Source organism: Amborella trichopoda, chromosome 1 (assembly GCF_054954075.1).
Source record: "Amborella trichopoda isolate Santa Cruz 75 chromosome 1, AtrichopodaSantaCruz75HAP2 v2.0, whole genome shotgun sequence".
NCBI lineage: Eukaryota > Viridiplantae > Streptophyta > Magnoliopsida > Amborellales > Amborellaceae > Amborella > Amborella trichopoda.
Window position 1 is genome coordinate 52,523,166 of NC_142336.1, and position 7,855 is coordinate 52,531,020.

Consider the following 7,855-nt stretch of genomic DNA (forward strand, 5'->3'; position numbering starts at 1 on the left):
GTGGGGTGAGCAACACTATAACTGAGGTATGGCATAAGCTAGATGTGCTGGAGGACGTGTTATGTTTGTGGACTTGTTCAGCCTCTTGAGGACGATGGATACTATTTCGGGGAAGATTCTTTTTTAAAACGGGGCACCATCGAATAGGGAACACTCTTCATTATGGCAACGATGGATACTATTCGGGGAAGATTCTTCTTTTAAAACGGGGCACCATCGAATAGGGAACACTCTTCATTATGGCAAGAGGTACCGGGGGCTCATAACAAGGAACAGTAACGAGCACTTAGACTTGCCATCTAAAAGGCTCCACAGGTTCACTCCACGAGGGTGAGGCGTGCAAGTTTGACTTTTGCTGTCCTTTTTCACTTCTCAAAATGCAAATTTTGGGGTTTGCGTTTGAGGTTTTTACCGGTATTGAGCTATTTAAGTAAAAGTTTAAGGTCTTCCATCTTCTTTTGAACAAATAGGGATGCTTTTAACGTCTTCACTTTATCGGACGATATCAAATAACTTTTAATGTCATTAGCTGATTTGGATGAGTGTGAGGTGCTTTTTGAGCAAATAAAGATGTTTTTAATGTCTTAACTTTTATCGAACGATATCAAATAGTTTTTAACATCATCAATTAGATGATGTTAAAATCATCACCCACATTGGACTTAAAGAGGCTTTTAACGTCAGCACTCTTATTGGATACAATCGATGACCATTTTACATCACCCACCTCGGACTTAAGAGGCTTTTAACATCTTCACTCTTATTGGATGTAATCAATGACCATAAAACTAGAGCACTTAAATAGGCTTTTAACGAAACCGTTTTTAAAATCGTTACCCACATCGGACTTAAAGAGGCTTTTAATGTCTTCACTCTTATTGGACGTAATCGATGACCAATTTTTGTCATAGCCCTTGTTGGACAAATTAGGGGTGCTTTTGAAGTCATCATCCATATTGGACATAAAATAGGTTTTTAATGTCTTCACTCTGAGTAGACACAATTGAGTAACCATTGTTAGATGAATTGAGGGTACTTTTAAAATCTTCACCCGTGTTGGACATAAGGAGGGTTTTAATGTCTTCACTCTCATTAGATGGATCGAGGACCTTTTAATGTCATCATCCGTGTTGGACATAAAAAATTTTTTAATGTCTTCACTCTCATCAGACCTAATCAAACCATATCGAAGTTATATGTCAAAGGAGCTTGTTACTTTCTAAATCATCATTGATATGTATATGATGTTGTTTCATAAAACTTTGCAAAGAAAGCACCCCAAATTGTTAATTATCATTAAATATGGCTTAGCTCCAATAATTCATTATCTAATGAAAGAAAGGGGCATAAGAAACACCCCTGGTTGTAGTTCTAAGGAGGTTAGGGGAGCTGTTCATTAATTTATAAGTGGGGATGAATCTCATGCCATGATCAATGACATCCATGAATTGTTTAATGGGAATGGTCAAGAGGGTAAGATGCCTTAAATGCTCCAGTTTTATTTTTCATTATTCTCTTGTAAATTATATATCTATATTATATAGTATTTCATCATCATCGTGCGAACTTTATCAAACTATATGGGGTTTGCTACACAAACTACTGTACAGTATTTCGGTAATGAAAATCGATAGTGAACTTTTGAAAAAAAGAATTTAAAAAAAAAACGAAACAGAGTATGCCACCATCATGCTCATTTCGATCACAATATTTGGACCGGTAAAAGAAGCCCAAGATACACAATTACGATCTATCCATCTTATTATAAATGTAAGAACATGTTGAGGCCTACAAGAAATAAATAAATAATGAAAGAGGAATCAAGGGAAAGGTCCATTACAGTTACAGGAAGATGGTGGTGAATTCATGGGCATTTGTTCTTCCACCTTTGATTGGTCTCAGTCTGAGTGATTCTCAGTCCAAGGAGTGGGAAATCTCTCCAAATTTGGGGAGGTGGTCGGGGGAGATGGCCAAGAACATGTCGACGGCCCCCTTCTGCTTGTAGGAAGGCACAAATACGAGGAGCCCCTCAATGGGGAGCCATGGCGGCAGGAATGCACAAGGCCCGCCGGTTCCGAAATCGAGCTCACCGAAGTCGAAACGCAGCCAGCTGTCAACCTCCAAATTTGGGGACAGTGAGATGCCCTCTGCTGCTGCGCTAGCCACCAGGTCCTCCTCCTGTGCCAGTGAACCGAAGTCGATGAAGGATCGGAAGTAGGCATCATCGATCTTACTGACGGCCTCATGTATCGCCCTCGCTGCGTTGGCTGTATTTAGATCAACTAGCTCCTCGGCCTTAAGCTTTGGATGAGCCCACAGGACGAGGTTTCCGAAATAGCCCATTGGAACGCGAGGCCTCAGCCTCGCACGCCCGTTCACTGCTATGCGCACATGGGTATCGACCTGGGCGTCGATGCCACGCGCAATGGTCAGCTTCTGCCAGACGTGGGCGAGGAGGCACTCGAATGTGGAGTAGCGGCCACCGCCTGCGGCCTTCAGGGTGGCCACGAATTCTGCCGGGAAGTGCACCACCACATTCTCAAACTGGGCAGGTGGCTGGGACCCTGGGGCCTCGGCACCCGATTGAAACTCAATCTCACGGTGCTCAAACTTTGGGCAGGGTGGGTCACGGGGTGCCAGCATCGAACGGTCATGCACAGGGGCCAACGCTGGAGGCGGGGGCGGGTCCTGTCCCTCGATCGTGGCGCGTACAGTGCGTGCCCATTCAATGAAGAAGATGCTCATGGACTGTCCATCCCCAGCTTTGTGCTGGCTGGTTGTGCCGAGGATGATGCCCCCACACGAGAAGCGAGTGATTTGTACCTGAAGAAGCTCCTCCACACCTTCATCGATGGGGGGATGGAGAATTGAGAGGGCCGGGGAGGGATGCAATGGGAGGTGGTTAGCTAGGGGGGTGGACACACGAGCCTCGATGACCCTAGCACCGGCATTGTTGAGCCTGATACATGGGAGGCCCGAGACCGGATCAGTGGAGAGGCGGCCTGCGAGCATCCGGTAGTGGCTCAGGACCTCTGAGAGGCCGTGCTTGAGGGCGTCATTGCTGGGCGTAGGGGCACGGAACGCATAGAGGATAGGCACATGCAGGTCGAAGGCTGCCCTGTCGAAGATGGTGAGGGGGATCGAGCCCTCGACAACGGTCGCTGCAGCCTTCACAGTCGTGGAATTCAGGATTTCTAAATCCATTTTTCTTCTGCTTTTGATGTATAAGCTTCCGCTTCGGCTCGGAGATGTTCCCACTTTCTGTATCCCTCGAGAGCGACGACAGGAAGGAAGAAGAGTCGGCCTCGGACTTAAATGGTTAGTAATTGACAATTGCAACACTGTATCCCAAGATCAAGATCGGTTCCTACAGCTGAACTTGAACCGCAGAGGTGGTGAGGGATATCCCAAGATCGGTTCCTACAGCTGAACTTGAACTGCAGAGGTGGTGAGGGAGTATGGATATGGCATGCTTCATGACTGCTTCGGTCCCCATTTATAATGTGGGGAAAGAACTTGTTTTTCATTTTTTGTGAGGTGTGAGGAAATAGCGGCACACTCGCCGATGACCATTGACTCGGTAGACTAGTAGTGTACACGGTAAAGTTTGAAACACGGCCGTTACATGAAAACTTTGGTTACTAGGAATAAACCTACTCGTTCTGGCAGTAACACGAAAAGATCGTTTTTTTTTTTTTTTTTTTACAAGAACGAAAAAGTACGGTTTTTTAAAATAATAACAACTTACTCAATTTGTAATATAATGCCTATTGGCCCATTACAAAAAATAGTGATATATCTAAACCAATGTTATAATGCCTATTGCCCCATCACAAAAAATAGTGCCATATCTAAACCAATGCTCAGGAACTGGGCTAGGGTTTGCAATTTAGCATAATTTTTTTTTTTACAACCTAGGTATTACCGAGTGCTTTGCTCAACAAGGAGCAAAGCCTACAAGCAATTCCCTATTTAACAAACTTAAAGGCCTGGTAGATGCATTTGAGTTTTTAAAGACCGAAAGGACAAAAAGATGAAAAAAAAAAAAAATACACTTCACGGTCTAAATGTAATAGAAATTCATTTGAAATAATATGCAAGGAATCCTCCATCTTCCTTTAAAGACGTTCTTTATTCCCCACTACAATTATTTGTCCTTTTTTTTCTTTTCCCCTTATGAATTTTTTAACTGTGCTCTTTTACAACGGACCGTTACCATAACATAAAGGTAACAGTCCCTCCTATGACCCTACCGTTACATAAAGGTAATGATTAATGGATCCCTCTTATCTCCATGACTGGGTTGGTAAGCAGTGCCGGTCCAACATTGCAGCTAAGGACAGGTTCAAGGAAATAAGCTGCCTTGTTGATCATGATTTCTTTTTCTTTTGCTTCGGGACTGGTCTTTACTTGCGTCTATCTCTAATATGCATCATGTAATTTCTGAATGATGCAATTCTGGTCTTTTAGTTAGACAACAATGTTCGGTCAAACAAAAAGTAGATGTATCAACGAAATTGATATGCCCCTGTAAGACCGTATAAATATTCACGTGTAAACTTGAACTTTTAGTATTGTTTTTTTTTATTTTTTTGGGTAAGTACTTCAAGTACTGTTTCAAGTTGAAACTTTCAACTACAAGGGGATGTAACTTCCTCACACGCCCTATCGCCATAAAAAAAAAAAAAAAAATCCCTACATTAAGGCCTTTCTGAACTCAAAATTAAATATTATTTTAATAAATCCCAAAACTTTTAAATAGGTATTTTGAGTGATTGGGTAAGATGAATACTATGCTCCTGCAGGAGCACACTGCACCCGGCTAAAATTTCGTCATTAATGGTGGCGCGCTGGTGGGGTAGGTATCGCTGTTCCATTTGGACTTGACTGGACGAGGAAGAATCTACAGTAGGTGTCGCAATTATAGAGATAGTGGGGTGGGTAATTCTGCTCAATTTGGAGTAGTGTTCAAATCTAAAAAAATTGAACCAGCCCCGAACACCTCCAATGGCCGGTTTCGAGTAATCGGTAAACCAGCCGAAAAGAACCCATCCATCTAAAACGTGTTAAAAAATGGGATTTTTTTTTAAAAGATAAAATCTTATTTAAAGTATGATTAAACAAAGTACTTATAAATGAAGTTGAAAATTAGTGAAAAAATAGATTTTAAATAATATATTTGTGTCTAGGTGTATTTTTGAAATTTTCTCAAAAGGATGAAAAAATATAAAATAAATATTCAAGGCCAAAATACTTTACAATATTTTCCAAAATGGTAAAAAAAAAAATTAAAAAACACATGACAAATAAATCCTTAATTTTTGGGGATTTTATATAAAATTTTTATTTTTTTTAAATACCCGGTCGGACCACCAAAACCGGATTGGCCAGTGGCTAGTTTGGAGTTAGACGAGCCGAGTTCGTGAACCATGATTACACCTTAAATATGGTCAAAGTTCTCTCCAACAATGAATCTAAACCATCTATTTGATGAATTTTAAGATCTAGGTCTTTATAATTTCAAAATCAAATTTTTTTTTTTTAACATTAGTAATCTAACGATATGAAAACAATCAAAGATTTGAAAAAAAAAAAATCCTTCTAGGGCTTAGATCTAAGTGTCTCATTAAAATTGATGGCCTATATTAATTGAACTAGAAAAACACTTTATAGGATGTATTTTCAAATTTTGTTTTTTTTTTTTGGTAACGGTTCATTGGAATTAAAAGAGTGTATATTTAAAAATTTGAGTGAATTAAATTTCTTTAACATGATTTTTAAAAATCGTTTCATTATACTATTATAAAACCATTGCATGAAATCACTCCCGATGAGTCATGAAGTCTAATAATTCTTTTTTGAAATTATTTTTTATTCAATGACACTCTTATAACTATCTATTTTGAAATTTAAAAAGCAAATGATCATATGTATATATAAAATTATTGATAAAAAAATTATTTATTTTTATTACAAAAAAATCATACTTATTCTCACCCTCTTTCCGTGTCAATGGGGCGCGCTGGGTGGGGTTAGAAGGTGCACTTCCTCTATGAGAAGAAGAAAAGCAAAATATTTTGTAGTACGGTAAGAATATACTGTCCATTTATTCATGGAGTAAATCTCTATTCAGGAGTATCTTTATGACTTTAAATATGTGTATGTAACCTTTTGAATTCATCGACTAACCTCGATGAAAAAAAATCATTTTTAGGAGCTTGAAAACATGTGTCAAGAATGAATGGAAACCATCCAGCTTTTGGAAGGAGATCTAAGTATTAAAAAACTCAAAAAAACATCCTAATAGTTTTAAGTTGTTTTTAAAATTTTAAATTTTACAAATAAGAGCGTCTTAAATAAATAAGTGTACAACATGTTTCCATGGGAGCGTAGAACATACTGTACATGTTAAAAAAAAGTAGGCGGGGTTGAGCATATCTCCACGTGGTAAACGCCTGGCGGTAGGGCAAAGAAGAGTCATTGTCATCATCCTTCGCATCATTAGAGGGTTATCTCAAACGACTACAGGTGGCAAAATCGACCTCGAACGATTAACCAGACATGGCCCAAAAGCAATTTAATCAACTTAATCCGTATATCCGGTCCAATCAATCGTTCTAACCGGACAAGGTTTGAACGGTAAAAAAAAGTATTGAAAAATTTAAAAAAGATACAAATAAAATCTATTAAAATATGTAAAACATAAACAATGATTTCATGCAACAAAGTATTATAGTATAATGCAACGACACTTACAAACATTTGTCAAAAAATAAAAAAAACAAAAATACAACGATACTTCTGAAAAACCATATTTGTGGTATTTGCATTACCCAAAATTTTGTATATGCACTTTCTTTGTCTCAATAATCAATCCCAAAAAAAAAAAAAAAAAAAAAGAGTTCAAGTTGAACCTTAGATATGGCCAAAATGAGTTCCCTCCAACAATCAATCGAGACCATTTATTTGGTGAATTTCAAGATGTAAGCCTTTACAAACTCAAACTTATTTTTATCTTTTTTAACATTGTTCATCTAATCATAACAAAGCCATCTAAAAAAATTGGAAAAGAAAAAATCCTTTCAAGGCTTAGATCTAAGTATCTCACCAAAATGGACGGCCTATGCTAATTGGGTTAAAAATATACTTTCTAGCTTTCATTTTCAAAATTTTCTTTTTTGTGATTGTTCATTAGAATGAAAATAATGTATATTTAAAAATTTGGATCAAACAAATAACCCTAACATGGTTTTTGAAAGTTATTGCATAATATTACTATACAACCGTGGCATGAAATCGTTGCCCTATAAAAAATGATTGAAACAAAACACATTCAAATGAAGTTGCAAATTAATGAAAAAAATATATTTTAATGAATCTATTTTTGAATTAAAGTGAGTATTAACGACAAAAATAATTTTTAATCTTTACCATAATGTAAAAAATATATTACAAACCAAATTCCTTATTTTTTAGAATTTATATATATATATATATATATATATATATATATATATATTTATTTATTTATTTATTTATTTATTTATTTTTATTTTTATTTTTTTTAAAATACCGATTGATGACCAAAACTGGAATTAACCACTGGCCAGTTCCAATCTAACCTGACAATTAGCAATTAGATTGCCCAGATTTTGTAACAATGATCTCAACCAGTGTTTGAAAACTCGCCAAGTCGAGCCGGAACCGCCCGGTTCGACTCGGGAATCGTCGGCTACCCGGCTCGACTGGGGAATCGTCGGCTACCCTGCTCGACTCGGGAATCATCGGCTACCCGGCTCAACTCGGGAATCATCGGCTACCGAGCCGGTTCCATGAAAAAATCAGGAATCACCCG

At 38.1% G+C, this 7,855-nt stretch overlaps 1 non-coding gene across 1 annotated transcript; it reads right to left on the reverse strand.

The window, feature by feature from the left end:
• Positions 1-1,736: 1,736 nt before the first annotated feature.
• Positions 1,737-4,045, reverse strand: LOC18434870 (tryptamine hydroxycinnamoyltransferase 1). The gene has a single exon (XR_016060019.1). It is a non-coding gene; the product is annotated as a tryptamine hydroxycinnamoyltransferase 1 (transcript).
• Between the last annotated feature and the right edge of the window lie 3,810 nt (positions 4,046-7,855).